Genomic DNA, 25,687 nt, shown 5'->3' with positions numbered 1-25,687 from the left:
GGAGTATCTCTTACCCTATCGTCTTTTCTGACTACTTCAAAAGCATTTGGTCTGTCTTCTCACTGAAACCCCAAGGCTGTGACTTTTCTTGCAGCATCTAGATTTAGCTTTATTTCTCTAGAGAACAAATCTTTTGAGGACAGGTGGTCTGCCTGGTCATTAGTGGATGCTGGTAATGCCTATTATGATGCTAGCAACACAGGAGATGTTAAAATGACTTTTGAAACATAGAGATTTTGATTCAGTTGAATATGTAGACAACCACTAGCTAATCTCTATTGGCTTGGTAAGTATTCCAGTTCTCCCGTTTGTCTGGTAATCAAAGTAGACCTCCACTCATGAACCAATGAGTGGATCACATGGTCAGAAGGTTCTAGAAACACAATGGTTCAGTTTGACACACACTTACTGAGTAGGCTGCCAAGTCTGATGCTAAGTGCTTGGAGATAAAATACAGTCCTTGTCTTTGTAAAGCACACATTTTTAATGGGAAAAGAACACATAATCAGATCATTTCAATGTACTATGATAAGCAGAGAGCTATGCACAAAGATCGATGTGAGCAAAAACCACAAACTCCCTCAGTTCCCACTCTGGAGTTACAAAGAAAGGTTTGTCAGAAAAAAATGTGTGTGTTAAATCTTGAAGAATGAGGAAGAATAGCACGGAAAAGAGTACAGAAGGAAGCTCTAATAAAGAGAACAGCACGAAGGCATGGAGGTATAAACAGTGTCTTGGTAAGAAGGGGAGGGCCTCATGAATGGTAAGTACTCTGGCATTGGTAGACCATAAATTTGTAGTTGGTGATTGGCAGAAGGCTATGTCGCAGAGCAGGGAACCAGTCACAGAGGGTTTTGTAGTCCATGCTAGGAAATTTGGAATTTATTCTGAAAGATTTAGAGAATAACAGGAGTAGTGGTTAGATTTGCATTTTAAATAGATCATTCTGGCTCCAATGGGAGGAGGGGTTCAAGGAGATGAGGCTGGATGGTGATGAGAGAGGACAAGATGAGCCTTGGGCATTTGCAGATTTCCCTGGGGACACAAAGTAGGATTCACTCTCAAATCAATTACAACAATGAGTTATTTCTTATTAGGAGGAAAACTTAAGCAGAGTACAAGTCTGAGTGAGACACAGGCAGGCCTTACCCCTGGTAAATGCAAGGATAGCCAGGCTGGTTTGGATAAGAATAAGCTCATCTTGTATGAGTGGCCACTCTGCCCCACCTCATTTGATTAATAAGAATTTCCAGCCTGTGGACTTGAACCTAACAGACCATGATGACTTGAACAGGCATTCATCAATCACTATATCTCCCGAAACCTCCAGACAGACTGACTTGGAGTCATAACTATTCCCTCTTTCATTCTTGCCATCTACACATTTATAATTTCTTAGTACATTTCACTTGATCAGCCAAATAGTCATTTATTACATACTTTCCTATAGCAAATACTGGAAAGAAAAAGAGGTGTTTACACCTATCTGTTCTTCATGCAGAGATTTAAACTACATGCAATAATAATCACAGCATTGGTATTGCTGCTGAGTAATTTAAAGTCCCAAAGGGCAGTTTGTTCCCATAATCAGGCCCCTGAGGTCCTAGGTGTGTAGAGAGAGAAAAGAAGAATCCTGAAGAATCTCATCACTCAATGGAAAATTAACATTTAAAATGTTTCTTACAGGATTTTGTGTTGTGGAAAATACTCATCACCAGCATTGTCCTAATGATTCACGATCAGTGGGATCACAATTTGTGAGTGCTGGTGTCATCTGCAGGAACACAGGCTCAACATCTTGTTCAAGGGTACCAGTTGGTAAGCTCCCGAATTTAAACCTAAGACATGGATTCTACTGCCTTACTCTGCTCTTCATGTCACACTGGAGCAGAATAACTTGACTCAGGATGGTTGGAGGAAGAGAGGTGGAAGAAGGCAGAGGAAACAGTGAAGATGGAAGACTTTGTTTTGGATTTTTACAGAATCTCTACTCTCAAGTGGTCCGTTTTCTTGGACTACTATCCAGAGATAAGATGAGAATAAAGGGACAAAAAAATTGACTTCATATTTAATCAGTGTGAAACCCCACTACTTATTCAAATTCTAGTTTAGCTTTAAGACCTAGCACAGACTTGTAAACCTTTCACTATTAGAGCTTTCAATCACTTACTTTTTCTTAGAACCTATGGAAAGAGATGGCAGACAACCCAGCATTTAATGACATCCTGCCACTTGATGTTTACTGTTAGCTGTGCTTCATCAACAATGCTAAAACGTCTGCTATACAGAAAAATAAATCCACCAGAGTGGCTGAGTCTTCCAGATAACTGATGGTTTTCTTTCTTAAGCCCAAGCATTTTTAAAATTGTAAATATTTTGGCAAGAAGAACATTTATGGTGTATCTTATACATCTCTGTCTTCTTAAACACAGTATGTTAAGCACGTTTTTGCCATCCATTATTGCACTGTGCCTTATTACTGGTACCCTTGTACTTAATGCCCTCATAGTCTGAAGCATATTGTCGTTTATCTATTTGTTTTTCAAATTTCTCCTCCTATTGCTGAGGCTTTCAGCCATTACTGTGCCTCCAATGGGAATCTTCACTCTGACGCAATCTCAGCTCACTGCAACCTCTGCCTCTTGTATTCAAGTAATTGTCCTGCCTCAGCCTCCTGAACAGCTAATATTACAGGTGCATGCCACCATGCCAGGCTAATTTTGCATTTTTAGTAGAAATAGGGTTTCACCATGTTGGCCAGGCTGGTCTCAAACTCCTAAGCCCAAGTGATCCACCTTCCTAAGCCTTCCAAAGTTCTGAAATTACAAGTGTGAGCCTCCGTGCCCAGCCTCTAATGGGAACCTTCTATCACCTTCCAACTCACTGTTCCTAAAGCATCATGAACTGGGAAATCAGAAAATCAAGATTGTTAAACACACGGGCAAAGTATGAGTAAATAAGTCTCTAGTCAGGGCCAGAGGAACAATTCCATTATTTGGAATGATGAAAGGTTTGATCAAAGATTCATGTCTCTTGACTATTTTTAGTTGGAGAAATTTCCCGAATAGCTGAGTTCTGAAAAGGGGAAATGTTCCTGGAGATAAAATTCATCAGGTAATGTTTTTACAGTATCCAACTCAGTGCCAAGGGCACGGCAGACTCTGTACAAGGGCACAGCAGACACTGAATAAGTTACTTGGTGACTACAGTGTCCTCAACTGCAAAAAGTGTCCAATAATGACCAATAGAGTCTTTGTGTTACCTGCTATTTTGATTGCCCTCAAGATTTCAGGCAGTGATAAAAATGAACACAACATCATTTTGATATGGTATCTTTGTAAGCAAAATTAAATTCTCTTTGGAACACGAGTACATGTAAGCAAAATGATGTTGTCCAACTAACTTTGAATAAATAGTGCTGCAACATCCAAAGACACAATGAATTGAGTAACCTCTAAATCAACTGCCCTTATAAATGAAGATGGTCATTGTTAAAAAAAATCTGAATGAATGCGCATAATATACTTAAGATAGGTTCTGGTTAATGTAAAGAACACCTGAGGAAAAGAATGAAACTGAAAAAAGAAAATGGCATCCAAACTTTTCTTCAGACAAACAACCTCTGTATCAGTTTTCAGGGTTCGTCATACTGTTTTATTTCAACTCTTTATGGAGAGGATATAGGGGGAATGTCAAGAAATGGCTCCAAAAAAGGAAAATATATGAGAGAATAATTTTTCTTGCTCTGTTTTAGCTTATTACATCATTGTATCAAGCGTAAGGCATCAGTGAGTTTTGGAAATTATGCCACCTCGACAGACCAGTACAGTGATGACGATGGAGATTTCTGGCTCCTGTAGTCTTTGCCCACCGTCTTCTGAACCTGCTGTTTAGCATTTTAGAAGAATTGAAAGGAGCTCTAGAAACTACAGTTCTGACCATTCAAAGGCTATCATCTGGGAAGTCTTAATGACTACATGGTTAGACTATCATATTTTTGCCCCAAGGTACTAATTGAGTCTCAAAGGTAGCATTCAGCATCCTTTCCTACTGAGATCTCATTATGCACGTGTAATGTGAGTAAACAATGAGATTCTATTAAATTGCTTTCCTCCCTTTAAATTAGCCTTAATACAGAAAGGGAGGAGACAGGGAGCTTATTCTTACAGAGATCAAGTAATTAATTTTGTAGGTTCTATGAAATATTGAAGGAAATCATGCAAATGAATTTGCAAACAATTAGAACAGGAACTACTCAAATATGTGTATTTATGAAAAAAGATATAAAGCAAATACAGATCAGTTCATTAGTCTCATGGAGTTTCTTCATCTTGGTAAGAGTGTTGTATATGTGACTAAAGTGCTAAATAAAATCTTAGATAGATGTTTATTAATTGCTAGATGTTGACTTTTACTTTTAAAATCACTTTCAGAAATTCTAACATTGGGTTCAGTTACCATTTTAGTCCAATCTCATACCTAGAAGAAATTGTGTTCATAACCATAATACTCTCCCCTTCTTTATTTATATAGAATTTCAGGGTTTTCAGCTTATTTCACAATCCAGGGACATTACAAGCACTTCAGTTAGAAATGTTATATTTTTGCAAAGCAAAGCTTGAAACAAAAACATTTTGTGGTTAAACATTCATTAACTAGAAAATGTAACCCACACAAAAAGCACAAACCCAGAGCATGTCAGATAATCAAGGTTTAATCAAGGTTTATTGTAGTATCTATTATTTAAAACTAGAAGCTAAATACATAAGGGCCTCTCTCTGGTTTTGTGCTTCAAATATTTATACACATGCTTCCAAATGCTCTAGCATTAGCATTAGGGAAATATAATTTACAGGAGGAAATATCTACATATTGCTCCTGTCAACTTCTGTGTATTTTCCCCACAATCATTTGAAATCACTTGAAATTAGTCTTGTCAGCATCCAACCTTGACCCTAGGACAGGGTTTCTCCTCCTCAGCACTATGGGCATTGTGGACTGGATAATTCTTTGTTGTGGCAGTGGCTGTCCTGGGCATTGTAGGATGTTTAGCAGCACCTTTAGCCTCTACCCATTGGAAGTCACTAGCATTTCTATAGGTGCCAGTAGCATGTCTCTAGACATTGCCAGACGACCCTGGAAGAACAAAAATTTCTGACACAAAATAATGACTAAAGACATGACATTAGAGATCTTTGGCACAATAAGGAGAGCTCCAACATGTACAGTGACTGGTAGCTTATGGCGTGGGGAGGGATGACAGAAAAAGAAATTAAAATACATGATTAGTAGATTACTGAATTAAAGGAAAGAAACACTTAATTGGGAATAGAAAGGCCTATTCACATGCTGAAGAAACATCAAGACATAGTTTGATAATAAACTTCAAGGATTAAAAAAAAAAGATACAAAGGAGAAAAAAATTCTGCCTCAGACTTAACCAAATAAATGCTATAAGATTATCAAAAAAAGGTTCTGTTATTTGGGTGAGTTACCAAAATAAGGCATTCTTCTTTGCTTAAGAGGTGGGGCCCATGACACAGGGGGAGCCTCTACTTTGTTAGATCACTGCTCAAGTTCTGGACCACAAACTTGGGTATTGGCAGTTGTTTACTATTCCTAGTGGATACCCCCAGTGGATTCACTTATAGAGGTGGTTTGAATGCCTATTATTTCCCAGGAGCAAGTCAATTACCCTACTCTCTTACCAACAGTGCTTTTACATATGGCCAGAAGTGTCCATTTTTATCTTCAATAAATTTTAATCTTTACTAAGCTTTTATCTTCCCTCATTAGGAATGAGCAGGCTTTTGCTGGTTAATTGGGCGTTCCTATTTCTTTTTATGTATTGCCTCTGTGCACGCTGCCCATTTTCCTACCACGTTTTAAGTTGGACTGCAGTTGCTCTTTGTGAACTGTCAGATGTGTTGAGAGAATGGGCTTCTCCAGAGTGTATTTTATCTTTTGAATTTGCTTCTGGTGTTTTGCTGAACTGAAGCTTTTCATTTGAACGTGGTCAAATCCTTCAGACTTCTTCACAACCTCCGGGTATCTCATCTTCCTTGGAAAGGTCTTTATATCACTCTGGGATTATGATATTCTTATACTTTTAGTATTAACATGGCTGAACTGCAACTGATGACAGGAAATCGGATGCTTCTGACCCAGTGAGCAGAAGAACCCTGGGAAAAGGATGACCTTTTTTTCAAAGGGCTAAAAATGTAAAACATACAGACCAAACAGCAGAAAACTGAAAATCCAAGGTCTAAGGCAGAACTTCTTCCCTACTTAGAATTTGTGAACTGATAGAAAGGACAAAGAAGCATACTTTAAGGTCTACAATCAGCCAAGCTGCCTTATGGTATACTATGCATGCATATCTGCATATGTATATACACAAAACTGGCAACTTAATGATGTAAATAGGCTCTTCTACATGCCTAGAAAGAGAAGAAACTCTGACAAAGCCCATAATTCTTTCCAATTTGGCATTCTTTTAAGTGCCCAATACCAATATCTCATGGTCTTCATCATCAACTGGGACTCTCAGATTAAACTTTCTTGATTCTGAAATTTTATAACCATCCACTCTATTCCCTTCTTTCTCCAGTAGTCTAGAAAAGGCCCAAAATAAAGATTTTTCTAAACTACCCCTCCTGATCAACCCCCTACCCTACCTCCCTAGATTAAGTTTTTCTTGATTGATGGAGTTTTTTGTTTTTTGTTTTGTTTTGTTTTATTGAGACGGAGTCTCACTCTGTCGTCCAGGCTGGAGTGCAGTGGCGCGATCTCGGCTCACTGCAAGCTCCGCCTCCCGGGTTCACGCCATTCTCCTGCCTCTGCCTCCTGATGTAGCTGGGACTACGGCGCCCACAAGCACGCCCGGCTAATTTTTTTGTATTTTTAGTAGAGACAGGGTTTCACCGTGTTAGCTAGGATGGTCTCAATCTCCTGACCTCATGATCCACCAGCCTGGGTCTCCCAAAGTGCTGGGATTATAGGCGTGAGCCACCGCGCCCAGCCAATTGATGGAGTTTGGTTGTCTGGATTCTACAAGCTCAGGTACCTCAATTTATAGTTTGGCTCCAAGCCCCACCCACAGCTGAATGACTAGTGGCATTGTGATGTTGAACCTAAAGGTTTCTATTGTGACCAATGCAGCTGGTACAAAAGAATTTTTGCTTGCCTTCCTGAAGGTCTTGCATGCTGCTGGCAGCCTACTAGATATTTAAAGTAATCATCATGATAATGGCTAAGATTTATTAACCATGTGTTATGTGCTTTATGGTGCTAAGAACTCATGTATTTCCTCATTGAATCTTCACAGAATCCTTATGAAGTAGGTAAAATTATTGTATTATAATTCCCCAATTTGGAGTATAAGTTAATGAAAAGTCTCAAATAAAAATAATTTTAAAAAGACTCCCTTTCCAAAACAAGGGAGAGGATCCATTTGATCCATTGTAAGAAATTCTATGATAGTTATTTATGGTAAACTTGGCTACCCCAAGCAATGAATGACCCAGTGATAAAACAGACTCTTGTCTGGAGCTTTTCAAACTGTAAATGACTAATAATGTTCATTTCTTACTAAATGCCTTGAAGAAAGCAGTGCCCCTTCATGAAGGAGGTAAGGTATACATAGGAAGTAGCAGGGAGTGGAATAAAAGGCTGGGTAAATCACTTTAACACTTGCAAATAAGAGAATTCACCAAGGAGGGCTTGGAGGCTGTTAAGATTTCCTCCAAGACAAATCTCACCTTACATCACCACTGAGTATTTCCTAAGGCAGGGATTCCACCCATTCCATCTTTGGACTAGCAGTATCTGTCCCAGGGGAATGAAGAAGAGTGGGAGGGATGATCCCATAGCTAGCCTTCATGTGGACTAGAAATAACTATTGTGACAAAAGAGCTTGTGAAATTTCTTTAATTCCTCCAATCTTATCACTGTTTCATTGTTGTTCTTATACTATGCTAATTCTCCTATAGGAAAAAACAGTAAGACACTCAAAAGAAACCATTTACTGGTTTTGAGAGGCAATAGAAAGGGTCAAGTAGATACTCCTGTATCTAGTGCCTTCATTTTCTATTATTACACAATGAATGACTACAAACTTAGTGGTTTAACACTGTAAATTCATTATCTCACAGGTTTTGTGGGTCAGGAGCCTGACATGTTTTAGCTGGGTACCCACAAGGCTGAAAATAAGATGTTGGTCATTTACACCATCTGGAGACCAACCAGATAAATGTCCACCACCAAGCTCCTCCAGATTGTTGGAAGAATTTATTTTCTTGTGACTGTATGACTGAGGTTCCCATTTCTTGCTAGCTGTTGGCCAGGGACTTCTCTCAGCAGCTAGAGGTTGCTCTCAGGCTCTTGTCACTTGGCCTTTTGCACAGGTAGTTTAGCATGTGACTGTTTAATCCTTCAAGACAAGCAGAATTTCTATTTCTTTCTTTATAAAGGTCTTGGGCTTTGAAGCACTCACTTGATTAGATCAGACCCATCCATGATCATCTTTCTTGTGATTAACTCAAAATCAACTTCTCTGGGACCTTAATTATGTCTACAGAATCCCTTCACCTTTATCATAGGATGCAACCTAATCATGAGCGTAAAGAGCGTGAACACTAAGTGGGCAAGAATTGTGAGAGCCATCTCAGAATTCAGCCTACCACAGCTGTGGACCCAGAACTTTATTAGGGATTAGAGGATGCACCACGAGAAAGCAACTCAAATCCTTGAGGAATGCCGAGAGAAGGCATAAGGACATAAGGGAGGCAGTGGCCTGGAATGAGATAGAAGAAACTGTGTTTGCCTGCCAAAGGTGTCCCTGTTGTATCTGGAATGCTTCACTAGAGGCAGAAGGAGGAGGGAGCTGCAGAAAAAGTTGAATATTTATGCCCTTCAGACTAAGGTTGTCTTCTGTATCTGGCCACTCATCCTAAGAAGAGGAACCACATCACTGGCTGAGTCCAGACCTAGGAGGGCAGGTTATTTTATCTTGCATTACAACTCTGATCAACTGATAGAGTCTGCATGCAGTGTCACCCTGAGAAATATTCTGAGACTGTGTTGTGGCTCAGCAGTAAAGAGTGCCGTTCTTGATTAGCTATGTCTTTCATGAACTCTGGATGGTGAATGGAAATATGTTGAATAAGTATTGACTATTCATGACTTAGACTGTACACATCACCCGAAGACATCTCAGCAAATATTAAAACAAAATACAAAGTGTTTAGGAATATACACTGTACAGAAAAGAGACGGCCTTTATAAGATCGTTTTGAGGACTAAGCTCTGATTTTTTTTTTTTTAATCTTACTCAAATTCCTATCTAAAGGGTCTGGGAAATCATGCCCTACAAACCATGAATTCTCATCAGATGGGTTTTATTTAACCCTGTATATTGTAATTTACTTTCCAATCTGACTCTGGCATAACAAGGAAAAAAATCAAAATGTTTTACCCCAAAATATACTTCCTTGCCATACCTTGAAATTGTCCTGCAAAGTCTCTTGTGGGAAAAATCCACATTCTCTAGAGAATCCCTTTTCCCCTTTGTTTTATTTTCCTTCCTTTCCAGATCCAGGAGACAATCAACTAAGAGCCAGGCACCCTTTTAGGTCCGATAAAAAACATTTTACAACCTGTCCTCTCTGAAGTCTGCTATCTGAGAGCTTCCTTTGCACAATAAAATTTGGTCTCCGCAATCCTTTATCTTAACCTGAAAATTTCCTTTGATTCCAGATCTTCAGATAAACTCAACCAATTGCCAACTAGAAAATGTTTAAATGTACCTATAGCCTAGAAGCCCTCACTTTTTACCCACCTTTCTGAACAAAACCAATGTATTTCTTAAATGTGCTTGATGTCTCATGCCTCCCTAAAATATATAAAACCAAGCTGTACCATGACCACCTTGGACACATGTTCTCAGGACCTCCTGAGGGCTGTGTCACGGGCCATGAGCACATTTGGCTCATATTTAGCTTAGAATAAATCAAAAAATATTTGACAGAGTTTCACTGTTTTCATCAACAGTTTCTTTGCTTCCCATCCCCCAAATTCTCATTTTTTCTACTTACAGTCTCCCATTGGGAGGTTGTTTACTTATAGACCCAATCCATACATACTGGGAAATACCAAGAAATGTAAGAATTTGCAGACCTCAAGGAGCGATGAAGTCATAAAACAGAAACCCTTCAATGTTTGAAAATAGTTTTATAAGAATGAACAGTCTATCAACTCTCCATTATGCCACCAAAGCAATATGTAAACATGTGTCTTATTTCCCAGTGCTGCTTAGAAGCTACAGAAAGAAGTCCATATTAAAGAAAGGATTGACTGAATGACTTCCTGAAGAGTTGGATGAGCCACATCCCATTTAGCAGATAGAGAAATTCAGGGTCATGTCTGAGTCTCTAGGCCTCCACTAGACCTTCTCATTTTGATCAGATTCAAGTCTCCTGAGCATTTTAATATTGAGAACATTTGCAGTCCTCGTTGGAGCCATTTCTGCTTTCCCAGTCCTTGGGGTGTGGCAAGAAGAAGTCACCTGATTTTTACAACCTCATGGCATTTTCCCAATCATGAAAATGCCCTCAAGGTTGTCACTCGTACAACAAACAAAGGCAAGAAAGCAAATCCATCTGCAGAATAGTGCCATATGAAGATAGATTAAAATGCTAATGGATGAGCATGACATAGAGAAAACAGCACACTGCTGAGGGTTAAAGAAACATGGGTTTCATCCAGAAAGGCCCTTTGAACCACAGTCTGTACTACCCAGCTCTGTCTGAGGGGCTGGAGACAATGAAAGTAAGACAGAAGTGGAAACCAAACTTGTATGCCTCCTAGTCCCGGTTACTGCTCCTTTCAACACTTTGGCTTGTTTTTTCTTGGAATGAGGTTATGTAAAGCCTGAAGAAACAGCCCCTGGCAATGCTTTCTCACAGAAATTTCTCCGCTTTTATTTCTTCCCCCTCCAACCCTTTATGTAATGGAACTACTTTCGTATAGACAGTAGATTGCAATTATCCTTTGGAACTGAGCAAGGAAAGAATGCACCAAGATGAGCACGGGAATAAAACTAAATAGGTATCCTTAAAATACTAAGCAGAATGCATGCCTCTGATATTCTCATCACTCCTGAGCCAAATTATTTAGTCTATAGCTATTAGATGCATCAGGACAGTTCTTCTAATCCCTGTGCTATTCCTTGGGTATCGAATTTAGCAACAACATATTGGTGAATTAATTTCAAAGATCTTTGGGAGAAAACAGAATTGAATCCAATGAACTCAGGGATGAATGATATCCCTGAATTTGGAAATGAAATATCTTTCCATTAAGAAATTGCTTCAGAATTAAAGTAGAACAAGATACATAAATTCCAAGTATCTCCCCTAACAGAAAGACTTGAGAAATGTGTTTAAAGAAACATATTAATTATTTACAGCTATTCTAAATGCTTCTAAAAACAAACAAACAAAATGCCTATGCATTGTGCCATTGTGTGTTTATTGAGTAAGCCCACGCTCTTACTGTGCATTGATTCTTTGGTTGCCATGGCAGAGGGAATGGTTTCTGTGATATGACAGCAGTTACCATATGTTCAGCTTCAAGCCAACTGACTCCATCACAAAAACAGAAGAGAGAAGGAGCTGTGCAGCCCCACCTATTCCAAGGGTCCTATTAGGACCAAGTTGTCTTATGAACCTTTGTACCGGGCCTGACAGTGAATACATGTCATAGCCATGTCCTTTATGCAACATATTTGCAAAGGATTTTTACATGGAAGCCACCACTCCAGTATCCCAATCAGCATCTAACCCAGATACAGTCCTCTATAAGTTAAAACATGGCCTATGAAGCGATTTTTTAAAAGATTTGTAGTCAAGAGGAGACACATTCTTTGGGGGAGGATGAGGCAACTGGAGTCACCAATGACCTTAGAGAGTTGGAACTTGAGACACACAGAGGGAATGTATGAATTCTAGGATCACCAATAGAATCAATAAGTGTTTACCTGTAGGGGATAAATCCTGGAAGAGTTCTAGAGTTTGAAGGTGTCTGGACCATTTGAAGCAGAATCTCAGAGGGTGAGTTGGGCATATTCTTGCCCAACTCTCTCTCTCCATAAATAATTCTGGGCTGAGTGTTTCATGCTCTGACTCATTGTGACTATCATGTATGTGGTTATGTTGCCAATTAGGATGCCAATGTTCCCACTGTCGGAGCACTAATGAGTGTTTTTAGTATCCAAGAGATTACTTTTTGGTATTCTTCCAAGGTCCTGTGAGTAAGTTGGCTATTCACTGATAGAGAAATTTTTTTTTTCTGGAGCTTTATGGTATGCATTATTAAATCCTTGCTACAGCAATGTAAATGATCCTTGAAGGAGTCAGAGCCCTTCCAACTACAAGCAAAGGACTTTCGATGTTGAGACACGGCCCCAATGGTGCTCTTCAGTAATCCCTATTTTCTTTACTATGGAAACCTGTAAGAATATCTAAACTAGCAGACTTAAGGTAGGCAATCTACACTAATCATGGTTTTATCTTTATCATGGTTAAATTGTGTAAAACTTGCAGATGGCAACGCTGAGCAATTTGTACATATACACAATAACAGGGCTGTCATTCTTTTATCGGGTCACCAAATCAACCAGACAGCCTACTCTACATATGGGCAAATGACTTGAAGAGACACATTACCAAAGAATTCCCAACAGTCAAAATGTGTTTAATCTCATCCACATACATATCTCAATATCCATATCCATATCTCAACAGACCAAAAATGTGTTTAATCTCATCCATATCCAGAGAAATGCAAACTAAAACTATGGTAGGATACCACTGCGCACCCACCAGGTTGGCTCAAATTTTAAAGTTCAGCAACATCAAGTATTACTAAAGATGTGGGGCATTCAGAACTCTTGCATGCTGCTGGTAGGAATAAAAGTTGCTGCCAACACTTTGGAAAACAGTTGGGCATTATTCAACAAAATTAAAGAAATGCAAAAATTCTTACCTAACAATTATACTCTAAGGTGTGTGTACCACTGTCTGTTTACACCAATGAGGATACTCCCAGCACCATAGCTTGTAATAGCCCCAAACAGAAATTTCCCAAATGCCTATCAGTATTATTGACAATTGGTCCAAAAATTCACTTATCATCATTGAAAATGAACAAACTCCAGTTACACTTAAGGACATAGTAAGCTTGATAGGGTAAGGAGAGAGTTGCTGTCAAGAAGAGTAGACGGTTGGTGGCTACATAGATCTTTACATGTTATGTGTACATATAAATATATGTCTGGATTTCATTTTGTTTGGCCTGGTGACAGTATTTGTATTGTCTGACATAATTAATGAAGTATTGAACATCTAACTGTTCTTCTCAACCAGACTATAAGCTCTTGAAGAAGAAATATATATGTGCGTGTGTATGTATGTATATATGTATATATACACACATATATATTTCAGTTTACTCTCCAGTAAGTTATATTTCCCAGTTTAAAAACAAAAGTTGAAAGAAAAATCAGTATCCAGCAAGGACCATATGTTCAGCTTCAAGTCAACTGATTCCGTTGCAAAAAGAGAAGAGAGCAGAAGGAGCTGTGTAGTCCCACCTATTCCAAGGGTCCTACTAGCACCAAATTGTCGTATGAGCCTCTGTTCTGGGCCTGACAGTGAATACATACCATAGCCATGTCCTTTATGCAACGTATTTGCAAAGGATTTTTACATGGAAGCCACTACCCAGTATCCCAATCAGCATCTAACTCAGATACAGTCCTCTATAAGTTAAAACATGGCCTATGAAGCCATTTTTTAAAGATTTGTGGTCAAGGAGAAACACATCCTTTGGGGGAGGATGGGGCAACTTTTCTTGTGAAAACTTTAAAAATTTGGAATGTAATTCAAATAAATCTCAGTAGACACGTAGGAATGTAGTTTTCATTTATCTATTTCAACCCTTATTGGATCTGCCTTGTTTGTCTACCTAACAATTCTTTGGGGTAATGAGTGTCACAGAGATACATATAAAGAAAAATTGACCAAAAGACAGTTCAGAGAGCCAGGGTTCTTTAGAGAGGTAAAGAAGAAGAGAAATGTTATTGCATCCTTCTTCTGTGAGGGGGCAGTAACTCAAGAGTAGAGGATCCTCATCAAACCGTGTGTTTCCTCTGATGAACTCTTGTTTTGATAATTATTATCACTCCAGAGATGTTGATAATTATATTTAGACAGTTTTTAAAGCAATATTGTATAATATTTTTCCCCATTTAACACCAGCATCAGAATGGATGAATACTCAGTCAGAAGAAATGCAGGGCTGCAGGTTTGCCCACAAAGTGTTCCCATCAACCGTGTGAGTGAGTTTGATAATGTATACATTATATTAGGGGGGAAACACACTCTTTTGGAAAGGACTGATTCTTGGCGCATAATCAGTTCCCATTGAATTTAAATGACTTTTGGTCCTACACCAATGCTGATAAAATACTTTCAAATGTACAGAATATTAACCAAATGTTTATATTAAACAACTCCTTTCAGGTGAAAATGCGCTCGGCGAAGCGTAGCTCCCTGGAGCAAGTTAGTGAATATTAATGTTTAGCACGTTGTAAGGCTCTACAAGTACTCTGATGTTGGAGGCCAAGGGGGAGATAAACGAGCAAGGTTGGCGGATGGGCCCTGCCAGGGGAAGGTACAATCACATTGGACATAACCTCACTGAGATGGAAATGGAGCTTGAAATACATGCAGTCGGGGCTGCCAGGAACTGGGAGGCAAATATGGACTGAGAAAGAGAGTACCAGACTCTCCTGCGTGTTCCCAACTCAATCCCCCTGAAGACCTAGTCTGATTTCAGACCTGCCCAGGGTCCCATCAGCAGAGAGATTTATAGGGCATGCCGCATAATTAATACCAGCCAATTGCCAGTTAATCATGGCCCTCGATTTTGGGTAAGTGAAGGCTCCTTATCATGAGAAGCAGTCAGACTTATATTAAGTACTACAGTATTTCAAATCTGCCAAAGCACACAGGCCATTTCCAATTATCATTGTTTATCTGCAGGTTTCAGGAAATCATATAAATACGCAACTCACAGTGTATATACACATATTTCAGGGAAGAAGACAGCTTTTATCAACCAGGCTGAAGGTCAAAATGAAAATTCTTTTGCATATGTTTTGGTGGGTAAAAGGCCAGACTGGGGAGCATGAGACCCAGGGACAATGCCCAGCTCTGAATAGGACATTGGTGGTATTTGAGTGAGCTAGCCCCCATCCACACTTCTGTTCCTCCATCCATAAAATGAGGATATTAATATTTCAGGTAACCAGGGTGAAGTGTTTTGAGCAGCTTGGAAGACCAGTGCTAAATAAGCATATGGTATTATTTTTTAGTCTTGTGTTAATAATACTTTAGAATTCAATGCATGTTCAACATTTTTGTTGTTGTGGTTATAGTCTAATTTTATATTTTAGTAGCTACTTTTAAAATTAGTAAGGCTAAATCTTCTCAGATTTATTGAAGTTCCAAATGAATAATGATAAAGGAAAACCAATGTTATTATTCCCATTTTACAGATAAAATAATATCAGTCCTGAAAAATCTCTCTCTAGAAGATTTTGTATACATCTTACAGCTTCCGGAATGGCTCTCATATAAATCATCCTAAAATACTAGTTCTAATTTTCAAACACGATTTTCAGAAAAGCAGAGTACAGAATTTTCCCTAAAATTCAATTCTAACCTCTCTACCTGTATCCTTATCTCTTTTTTTTTTTTTTTTTTCCTGACTGTCTCACTCTGTTGCCCAGGCTGGAGTGCAATGATATGATCTCGGCTCACTGCAACCTCCATCTCCCAGGTTCAAGTGATTCTCCCTGCCTCAGCCTTCTGAGTAGCTGAGTGCCTGTAAGGCACCCGCCACCACACCCAGCTAATTTTTGTATTTTTACTAGAGACGGGGTTTCGCCATGTTGGCCAGGCTGCTCATGAACTTTGGGTGATCCACACAGGCATGAGCCACCGCGCCTGGCCTCATGTCTATTGAAGACTCTTAAACTTGCAGATCCTGACACCACAGAATACGGTCACACAGTAGCCATGCTTGGCACATGAAGTAAATGTTAGAGCCTAGAGAGGGTAGGTGACCAGCTCAAAATCAACACAGCTAGGACCTGAGCCAGGATTACAACCCCCATTTGAGTGTCTTCCTTACTATGTTAAACCCCGTAGAGTTCTCAATCAAGAATCCACCATGCCTTTATGCTTTGCTTGGTTGCAAGGCAGACACAGAACAACCTTCAGCAAATTCTGATTGAGTAGCAATGTGAAAGCTGGAGTAGAAAAACAAATAAGTATGAAATATTCTCCCTTCTTCTTCAAGAGCTTACGATTTAGTTGAGAAAAATGTTAGGTGTTCAATAGTTCATTCACTATGGGAGACATTACAAATACTGTCACCAGGCCAACCAAAATGAAATCCAAATATGTGGGAGTAGACTAGTGATTTCCAGTGTATGTTTTGAAAAACAATCCCACAAGATTGGCCATGCATAAGTAAGTAAATAAAAGCATAAATACTTTTTATGATTAAATAAGTTTGAGGTATCATACACATTGTAGAGTCATGAGAAACAAATGCGTTCAAGTGCTCTGAGATGTCCCACAGTAAAGGAACCTATTGAATAATTTCCAGTTTTGTGTTTCTCAGACTCATAAAGTCTTTTCAAGGCTTTCAACTGAGTTGGCCTTTTCCTACTTCATCTATGGTATTCTAACCTCTAACTGCACGTGTAACTACTCCAATTTTACACGCTTCATGTCCTGGTCATCTTTTAATCATTGGCTCTTAATACAGTGTCTGGCATGTGGTCCCTTGCATCTATTTGTTAAATGAATACATAGCCTGCTTGGTACTGTGATGGAGAACAGGATCACTAACTCATGTTCTCTGTCCTCTAGAGCGGCTCTCTCAAATGTTAGTGTCTATATGAATCCACCTTGGGATATTAGTAAAATGAGTTTCTGATGCAGAAGATCTGAGAAAGCGCCTGAAATTCTGATATTCTGTCTCCCAGGTAAAACCAATATTCCCAGCCCCAGGGTCACACTTTAAGGCCACAGTAGATACGTGCTCTCACTCTAACAAAAGACGTATTCCATGAGAAGATGTGACACTTGTCACCATAGTTCAAGAACACAATTCTGGCCAGACACGGTGGCTCATGCCTGCAATCCCAGCACTTTGGGAGGCCGAGATGGGTGAATCACGAGGTCAGGAGATCGAGACCATCCTGGCCATCATGGTGAAACCCCATCTCTACTAAAAAAAAAAAAAAAAAAAAAAAAAAAAAAAAAAAAAAATTGCCAGGCATGGTGGCACGTGCCTGTAGTCCCAGATACTTGGGAGGCTGAGGCAGGGGAATCACTGAACCCAGGAGGCGGAGGTTGCAGTGAGCCAAGATAGCGCCATTGCACTCCAGCCTGGTGACAGAGTGAGATTCCATCTCAAAATAATAATAATAGTAGTAATAATAATATAGTTCTATGGGAAGACCAGGGCAGACATGATTTATTCTGCCTGAGCAGGCAGGGGGACAGTGGAGGAGTATCTTGTAAATGTCATGGGAGGGGTGCTTTGAGATGAGCTTTAAAGAGTGACTGGCATTTTGCCAGGCAGAGGAAGTAAGGACATACAGTTTAGTCAACAGCATGAACTAAGTGGCAGAGCAAAGCACTGTGTACTGCATGTTCAGGGAGCAATGAGGTAGGTGCACGTAGTACTTAGGGAGTCAAGGAATCAATTGTAGTAGGGACATTGAGCTGAATTGTGTTATGGTTTGGATATTTGTCCCCTCTAAATATCACATTGAAATTTGATCCCCAGTGTTAGAGATGTGACCTAATGGGAGGTGTTTGGGCCATGGGGGTGGATCCCTTATAAATGACTTGGTGTAGTTCCTGTGGTAATGAGGGAATCCTTACTTCCTTAGTTCATGAGAGAGCTGAGTGTTTATAAGAGCATGGCATCCCTTTCCTCTCTCTCTTGTTCCTTCTCTCACCATGCGACACGCCGGCTCCTCTTCCTCCTCTATTATGATTGGAAGCTGCCCAAGGTCCTCACCAGAAGCAGATGCTGGTGCCTTGCTTCTAATACAGCCATGCAGAACCATTTTTCTTTATAAATTACCCAGCCTCAGGCATTCCTTGATAGCAACACAAAATGAACTGAGACAGCATTGTATTTTTAAAAGTCCAAATGTTTAATGGTGGAATTCCAGAAATAATAAACTGGTAGGAAAGCAACTTTGATAAGTGGGCAGAAATCTTGCTGCCCTTTCATGAAGCCATGTGGCCTGCATGGACACTCTCTGCTCCTGGATTTAGCCCTGCTTTCAAATTTTAATGGGATGTCAGTGAGGTTTTCAAAATGATTGATAAGGCATAATCAACCCCTTTCACTGGTTGAAGATTATGCTGTTTTTAAAAAGCACTTAGCATTTCAAGGGTTGTTTTATGGGCATCTGCACAAACCTATGAAGCAACCAACTTTATTTAGCAGTTATCGACAGACTACTACTGCTTACAGGGTTGTATTCTTCCATTCTGTTTCAGATTTCAGCCCAGCTGTTCTGGGATCTTTTATTTCAAAAACTGGAAAACCAGGGCTATTAATAGAGTCAGGCAACTAATTTAAATCTGATAATGTGCTGACACTTGGCTGCATACTTCAGCACAGATGCCCGTGTGTGCAATGTGTATTTATTTCTGTACAAATGTGTACATGCATATGTATAAATAACAGCAAATACTATGAAGTCAACACTTATTATTTAACAGGGCCACCTGGGAGTTATCCTGTGCCTCATAAATAGAACACTCTTTGACATGTAAAAATCTTCTACAAGGTGATTGAAGCCTGTAGGTTTAAGGGTCAGAGTTATTACGAGTGGGAGGATTACAGATACACACAGTACTTCTTCTGGATGGAAGAGAGACCCATAGAAGACCAGAACATTTTAGCTAAACTTTACTTTCCTCATATGCCTTACACTGCAACCAAATTACTTACTATTGTCCATATATATTATATAGTTTTCTTCATCTTGCTTATGTTATTTTCTCTGTGAATTAGATAAGAGTCTGGGCTTTAAAATTAGCTTTGGGTTCAAGTTCCAGCTTTGCCAAATTCTAGCTATGCGATTTGGAGCAAATTACTTATTAAACCAAGCCTGGCCTCTCGTCTGTACAATGGAGCCATTCATTTTACTTACATCGAAGGGCTTTTATGAGGATCAAATGAGATAATGCAAGTAAACACTCAGCACATTGTACAATTCTGATTCATGGTGACAGAAATCAGAGTGTTTTTCTGGAGTGAAGGGTCATGGGGTTTCACCTGGATAGGGACGTAAGGAAACTAAAGCAATAAATATCTTGTATATCTTAATGGGGTGGTGGTTATATAGGTGTATTTTCCCCATCTAATGTATAGGTGTGATGATGATGGTGGTGGTGGTGGTTATTATTATTCTCCCATCTCCATATCTAAATGCTATTTATTTTTCAAAGTTTAGCTCAGGAACCATTATTTTTTTCATGTAGCTTTCACAGTCTCCGTAACTGGAAGAGATCTCTTTTACTTTGAACTTATTCTTTGCATGTCTAAGATACAGTCTTCCTGGTGTTAAGACTTAGCTCTTTGTATGTGTCTCTTACTTCCACTAGCTTGTCAGTCCTTCATGAGGTATCTCTGGGTGGTCTTGGAATCCTGCACAGTATCTAGGTGAGATCTATTTACTCTTTATCCTCCATTAAATCACTGTGGAAAGGGTGAATTCAGTGTAACCCTACGTAGAACTGCCTTGAGCTCCATTCTGGTACCTCAATACATCCAAAGTCCTCTCCACGGTTTCCAGAAGCACAGTTTCCCCCTGGCTTTGGCTATAATTTCTATGTATGTTGACTCTGTTACCTTCATCCAGTCATAAAATTCTATGCTACTTTTTATAATTTACACAGGCACACATATTCACCTTAGACAGGTATGTGCAAAATAAACTACTGAAAGGGTGGGGCACAGGGTTGCAAAGAGGTGGGACTCATGCCACAGCAGTGCCAAGAGCTGTGAGCAAAGCCAGGCTGTTCTCACACATCTCCCACCCTCTCTGCCACCAGAGGCTTTATTCAGCTCTTCAGCCTCGTGCTGCAACCAGATTTCCACCATCACCGTGTCTCTTCTCTGCTTCTCCTTGTCTTTTCTCCTTCCTCTCAGGAAGAGAAATAAATTTCTTTCTTTGTTGCAGGTGGAGGAGTTCAGCCATTATCTTGACTTTGTCCTAGGCACTCCCATGCCCTCAGAGGCTCATTTTGAATACAAACACTTAGGGATGCTATTTTTCCACATCAAGCATCTTCCTCCTGGCAAAATAATTCTGGTGACAGTAGTGAAGATAATTTTCACTCCTGCCTACAGAATGACTAAACAAAAGCAAAGAGGAGAAGAAGAATGAAGTAAAGACAACCAAAAGAAAAGACTGATAGCGCCTTAAGAATGGATCTTAATAAGGGAATGATGGCTGAGGAGTCCATTTCCTAAATCACCCACCTTACTGACTTCCTACAGCAACACCATACAGAAAGCTGCACCTTGAGGGGAAGACACGAGAATCCTGGAGTGGAAAAAAATTGGGTGATGATGACAGTCTTTGAGGTCTTGAGAGTAAAATAGAAGCAAAAAAAAGGATTATTTTTATCTTGTGAAGACTGTTCCCTCTTAAGACTTTTGCAAATGATTAAGATTTCAATTATGTTCCAGGAAAAAAATAAGATTTGTGTTTGACAAAAAAAAAAAAAAAAAAATTGTCTAGAACAGGTGGGAAGGAAGAGATAGTTTAGCCACATCCAAGAGACCTGTAAATTAGGTACAGTGATGTGAATGGTGTACCACTTATAAAAGAATGTTAACTGGAGAAGTCTCTGCTGTCTTCCCAAAACTGAGGAGGGTGTACACTCTCCATCCTTGTGGAAGTGTCCACTTTTATTGAAGATTGGTTAAATAAATCTGTGCCTACTGCTACTCAAGCCATTCCAAATTGGTCTGTCCTCATTTAATTTATTAAATCTTTAATACATAATATTGAGCACATTTTATGTTATTGACACTCAGTACAAGAGAGAATGCAGTCAGGAAATGAGGCAACCTAAAAGACCAGAGGCTGTCAACCTTGACAGCATATTAGAATCACCTGGGGAAATTTTATGACCTTGATTCCTAAATCACACTTAAGGTCAATTAGTCAGAAGGTAGGGGTGGTACCTAGTCACAAGTAGTTTTCTTTTTTTAATTGTCACTCAGTATTGAGGAAAAAACACATGGAGCTAAGTTAAGAGATGACTACATAGTCATTCACTGTCATGATGGAAGATTGTCTAACAAGCCTATCAAAGACTATCTAATTCTTTAGGGGACTGTACCTTCATTTATTTTACTATTTACTAGGATATTTACTTAGGATATTACACAACTCTGTAAAAGCAGATGTTGCCTTGCAGAAAAAACAGAGGCCCAGGCTTATTCAAATAGAATAGAGCTTGTGTTTCTGTAATTCTAACAAGTTCTCGGGTGATTCTGACATGTGCTGAAGTTTGACAACTATTGGAAAAGTCTGATAGCAATGCAATAGATTCAGGTACAATAAAAATGCAAATACTTTTTTTCACTAGAAGAGCTGCAAATAATTTCTGTCTAATTCCAAGATTACAGAGTTTTTGCCCTATATAACATTACCAAGTTTTGTATCTCATCTAGCAATCTTATTTCAGTATTCTTTCAGGACCTATGTCTACTTGGTCTTTCAAGTTCTCTTGAAACCAGTTGAAACTTATCCTGCTGGCTCCCTCCTTAAATGAATTAAACAGCTTTTTGGCAAGTACTCATTGTACATTTGTATGAGATTTGAGCTTTCAACTTTTGAAAAACTATACTTTGACACCAGGTGATACCAATATGCATCCAAGATTGAGATTCACTGCTCTAGAGAGAAGCCAAAATCCTGGAAGGCATCCAAAGAGAAACCACTGTTTTCTCTATCCCAAGCAGAATCATATAATTATTCTTGAAAACTTTTACGAATCCCACCTGATAACAATAAAAATTAATATTTACTGAGTGCTTACTAGTGCCAAGCACTATTCTAAGAGCTTTACACCCATGATTAAGTCCTTTAATCATTACACAACCCTGTAAGAGAGGTTCTCTCATCTGCATACCAATTTCATAGATGAGAGAACTGAGTCACAAAAGTTTAAGCAACTTGTCTGTATTGACACTGTTGCTAAGTGACAGAGCTTGAGTTCACACCTAGTAAGTACTGCCTGTGTCCTTCAGGGCTAAGACATACCATGCTTCAGGGATTGAGGAGATCTACCTTTAGAGTTATTTATCCAGATTCATAGACACCCACAACTGGATACCTGAATTACTGAAACAATCAAAGCCAGCCAAAAATGCATACTCTTTTCTTGTCTTTTTTTAAACTTAGATTTTTAAATTTTTCCTTTTTATGGATACATAGTAGATGTATGTGTTTATGGACTACATGATATATTTTGTTACAGGCATACAATATGTAAATGGTATATCCATCACCTCAACCATTTATCATTTGTTTGGGTTAAAATTTTTCAAGTTATAATCTTTCTGTTATGTTAAAATATACAATAAATTATTGTTGACTGTAGTCACCCTGTTATGCTACCAAAGACTAGGTCTTATTGATTCTGTCTATGTTTCTGCACCCATTAGCCATTCCTACTTTTTCCTCCTCTCCCTGCTCCCCTTCCCAGCCTCTGGTAACCATCATTCTACCCTCTATCTCCATGGGTTCAATTAACGTTTGTTTTAACAAAAATTTATACTCAAAGTTGATTTCTTTGGCAGGGTTACCACGCATCCACGTATTCTTTATCAAACTGTCATATTAGGAATCATCTTCATTAGGGGAGGTGGCTAACATCTCCACATGAGAGTTTGTAAATTAATTAGGATGTAGGTCCAATAGAAACCCTCACTGGTATCCAAGAGGAGACATTCAACACTGTTAGAAATTTGAAACTCTTGTCATGTAGTTCTCTGGATTCCTAAAGTGCAAAAAATAAAAACATATAAATAAAAGGGAGAAATATTTTAAATTTCTTCCTAATTTAAACTCATACCCAAATCGACATTTGGGCAGGTCCATCAAAAAGCACTTGGGGAGAAATCATCTGTGCACTAAGTGCTTTTTATACCATGAGCAAAGGTCTGACTGGTAAGTAATATTGGCAAGAACAAGCTATAAGTTAAGATGCAAATCCAAATCGAGTGTGCGGTGTTCTGGCTTCAAGCCTGGTAATTGAATTTCCAGTTTATTATCCTTAATGTTTTTTAATGTGAGTTTGCAATTCAAGGCAAAATGGAAAGCTGCTCCTCCAAAGCTTTCCCCTGAAGCACTTCCAGGAACAATTTCTTTTCAGAGTCAAGAAATGGTTTTGGGTCAGGAGTGCACTTTAACTTTTTCAAACTCTAGAAAACTCTGTTCCGGGGAGACATTAAACCATGGGTCCACTGAAGGATTTTCATCTGGAGACTAGGGATTCTGGAGTCCGAACCTGGCACTGGAGCTTATTATAAAAACGGAAAAGCTGGGCTGGACGCGGTGGCTCACGCCTGTAATCCCAGCACTTTGGGAGGCCGAGACAGGTGGATCACGAGGTCAGGAGATCGAGACCATCCTGGTTAACACGGTGAAACCCTGTCTCTACTAAAAATACAAAAAATTAGCCGGGCGTGGTGGCGGGCGCCTGCAGTCCCAGCTACTCGGGAGGATGAGGCAGGAGAATGGCGTGAACCAGGGAGGCAGAGCTTGCAGTGAGCGGAGATTGCACCATTGCACTCCAGCCTGGGTGACAGAATGAGACTCTGCCTCAAAAAGAAAAAAATTTTTTTTTTGGAAAGCTAAATGCTGTGAGCTACTTAAGAAGCACTGTCTCAGCTGAGAGTTCCACGCAACACGGGCTGACACTCAGTACCATAGAAGGTCGATGGGGAATGTTTCACATGAAATCTGCTGCTTCAGTATATGTACTTTGTTACTCCTCCACTGCCTGAGCCTTTTGGCTCTAACAGCTAAGCCATACTTGGAGCACACTCTCATATTTTTTTCCCCTAAACCTAGCCACGAACAAGGCTGAAGGGCTCAATCCCCTTGAAATAGTCTTCTTAATGAAGAAAGAGCTTTAAAGGTGTTAGCTATCTTATTGTAATAATAATGATGATCATAATAAAAACAATAACTATAAACATAACTTAATGAGGGTTTGCCATTTTGCAAGCTGTATGCAGCTTTATGCATTATTTATTACGCATTATTGTTATTCATTATTTATTACATAATTCATCTCTCATAATAGGCTTAAAAGGTAGGTTATTGCCCTCAATTTTATATAGGGAACCTGAAGTTCGGAGAATTCAAGTAATTTTCCCCAGGTGATAGAACTAGAATGGCGGTTTGGCCAGGATGCAAACCCAAATTTGTCTGATCTGAAGCTCAAACCCTTTATTTCTAGGCTAAGGGCACAAGCTCCTCCAGTATCTTCTATTGGACCATATACTTCTGTCTTTCTTTAAACATTATTTAAATATTTGTGTGTGTGTGTGTGTGTGTTGAATGTGCGTGTAGAGAAGAATATAAAGAAAAAAGAAAAATGTCCCATAAGCCCACAGACCAATCCATGTACATGGCATGAAAATCCAAGAGTGGATTAGTATAACGTGAAAATTAAAAACTTTCCCCAAGCTCTGTCCCCAGAGGTAACCACTTGTATATGTCTTATATATCCTACCAAGAAAAAGTATTCTGTTTCATATATATAATCTATATACATGATTTTTAACAATCATTTAATATTTCATTAATTTATTTAACTAGTTCTCACACATGTTCATTTAAATTACATCTTTTTGGCATTTAAAATCTCGAGTACAATAAACACTCTTATATATATAGTTTGGTGAAGGAACATACATTATTTTAAAACTTCTGTAGATATTCCCTCTAAAGGCATCATGTTAATTCACTCTCCCACTTTCAGACCATGAGTAGTCCTCTTTACTGTATCCATTTACTTTCATCCCCATGCCACTTGATTCTCCCACCAAGTGTATAAAGTGGAGTAGGGATGTTGATATGGTTTGGATTTGTGTCCTTGCCCAAATCTCATGCCAAATTGTAATCCCCAATATTGGAGGCGGGGCCTGGTGGGAGGTGATTGGATCACGAGGGTGGATTTCCCCCTTGCCATTTTTGTGACAGTGAGTGAGTTCTCATGAGATCTGGTTGTTTAAAAGTGAATAGCACCTCCCCCTTCTCTCTCTTCCTCTTGCTCTGGCCATGAGAAAACGTGCTTCCTTCTTCTTCACATTCTGGTATGATTGTAAGTTTCCTAAGTCCTCCCCAGGAATGCTTCCTGTACAGCGTGTGGAACCATAGGCCAATTAAAACTCTTTTCTTTATAAATGATCCAGTCTCAGGTAGTTCTTTATAACAGTGTATGAACAGACTAATACAGACATAATCCTTGTTTCTAGCATGAGTCAAAGCTAG

At 39.2% G+C, this 25,687-nt stretch overlaps 1 long non-coding RNA gene across 1 annotated transcript; it reads right to left on the bottom strand.

Moving 5' to 3' along the window:
- Positions 1–4,706: 4,706 nt before the first annotated feature.
- Positions 4,707–6,713, bottom strand: LOC126943953 (uncharacterized). The gene is made up of 3 exons (XR_007721910.1): positions 6,678–6,713; positions 6,329–6,440; positions 4,707–6,182 (listed from the first exon to the last, which is right to left on the bottom strand). It is a non-coding gene; the product is annotated as an uncharacterized LOC126943953 (long non-coding RNA).
- Between the last annotated feature and the right edge of the window lie 18,974 nt (positions 6,714–25,687).

Source organism: Macaca thibetana, chromosome 20, assembly GCF_024542745.1.
Source record: "Macaca thibetana thibetana isolate TM-01 chromosome 20, ASM2454274v1, whole genome shotgun sequence".
NCBI lineage: Eukaryota > Metazoa > Chordata > Mammalia > Primates > Cercopithecidae > Macaca > Macaca thibetana.
This window is presented reverse-complemented; position numbering and strand designations above follow the sequence as displayed.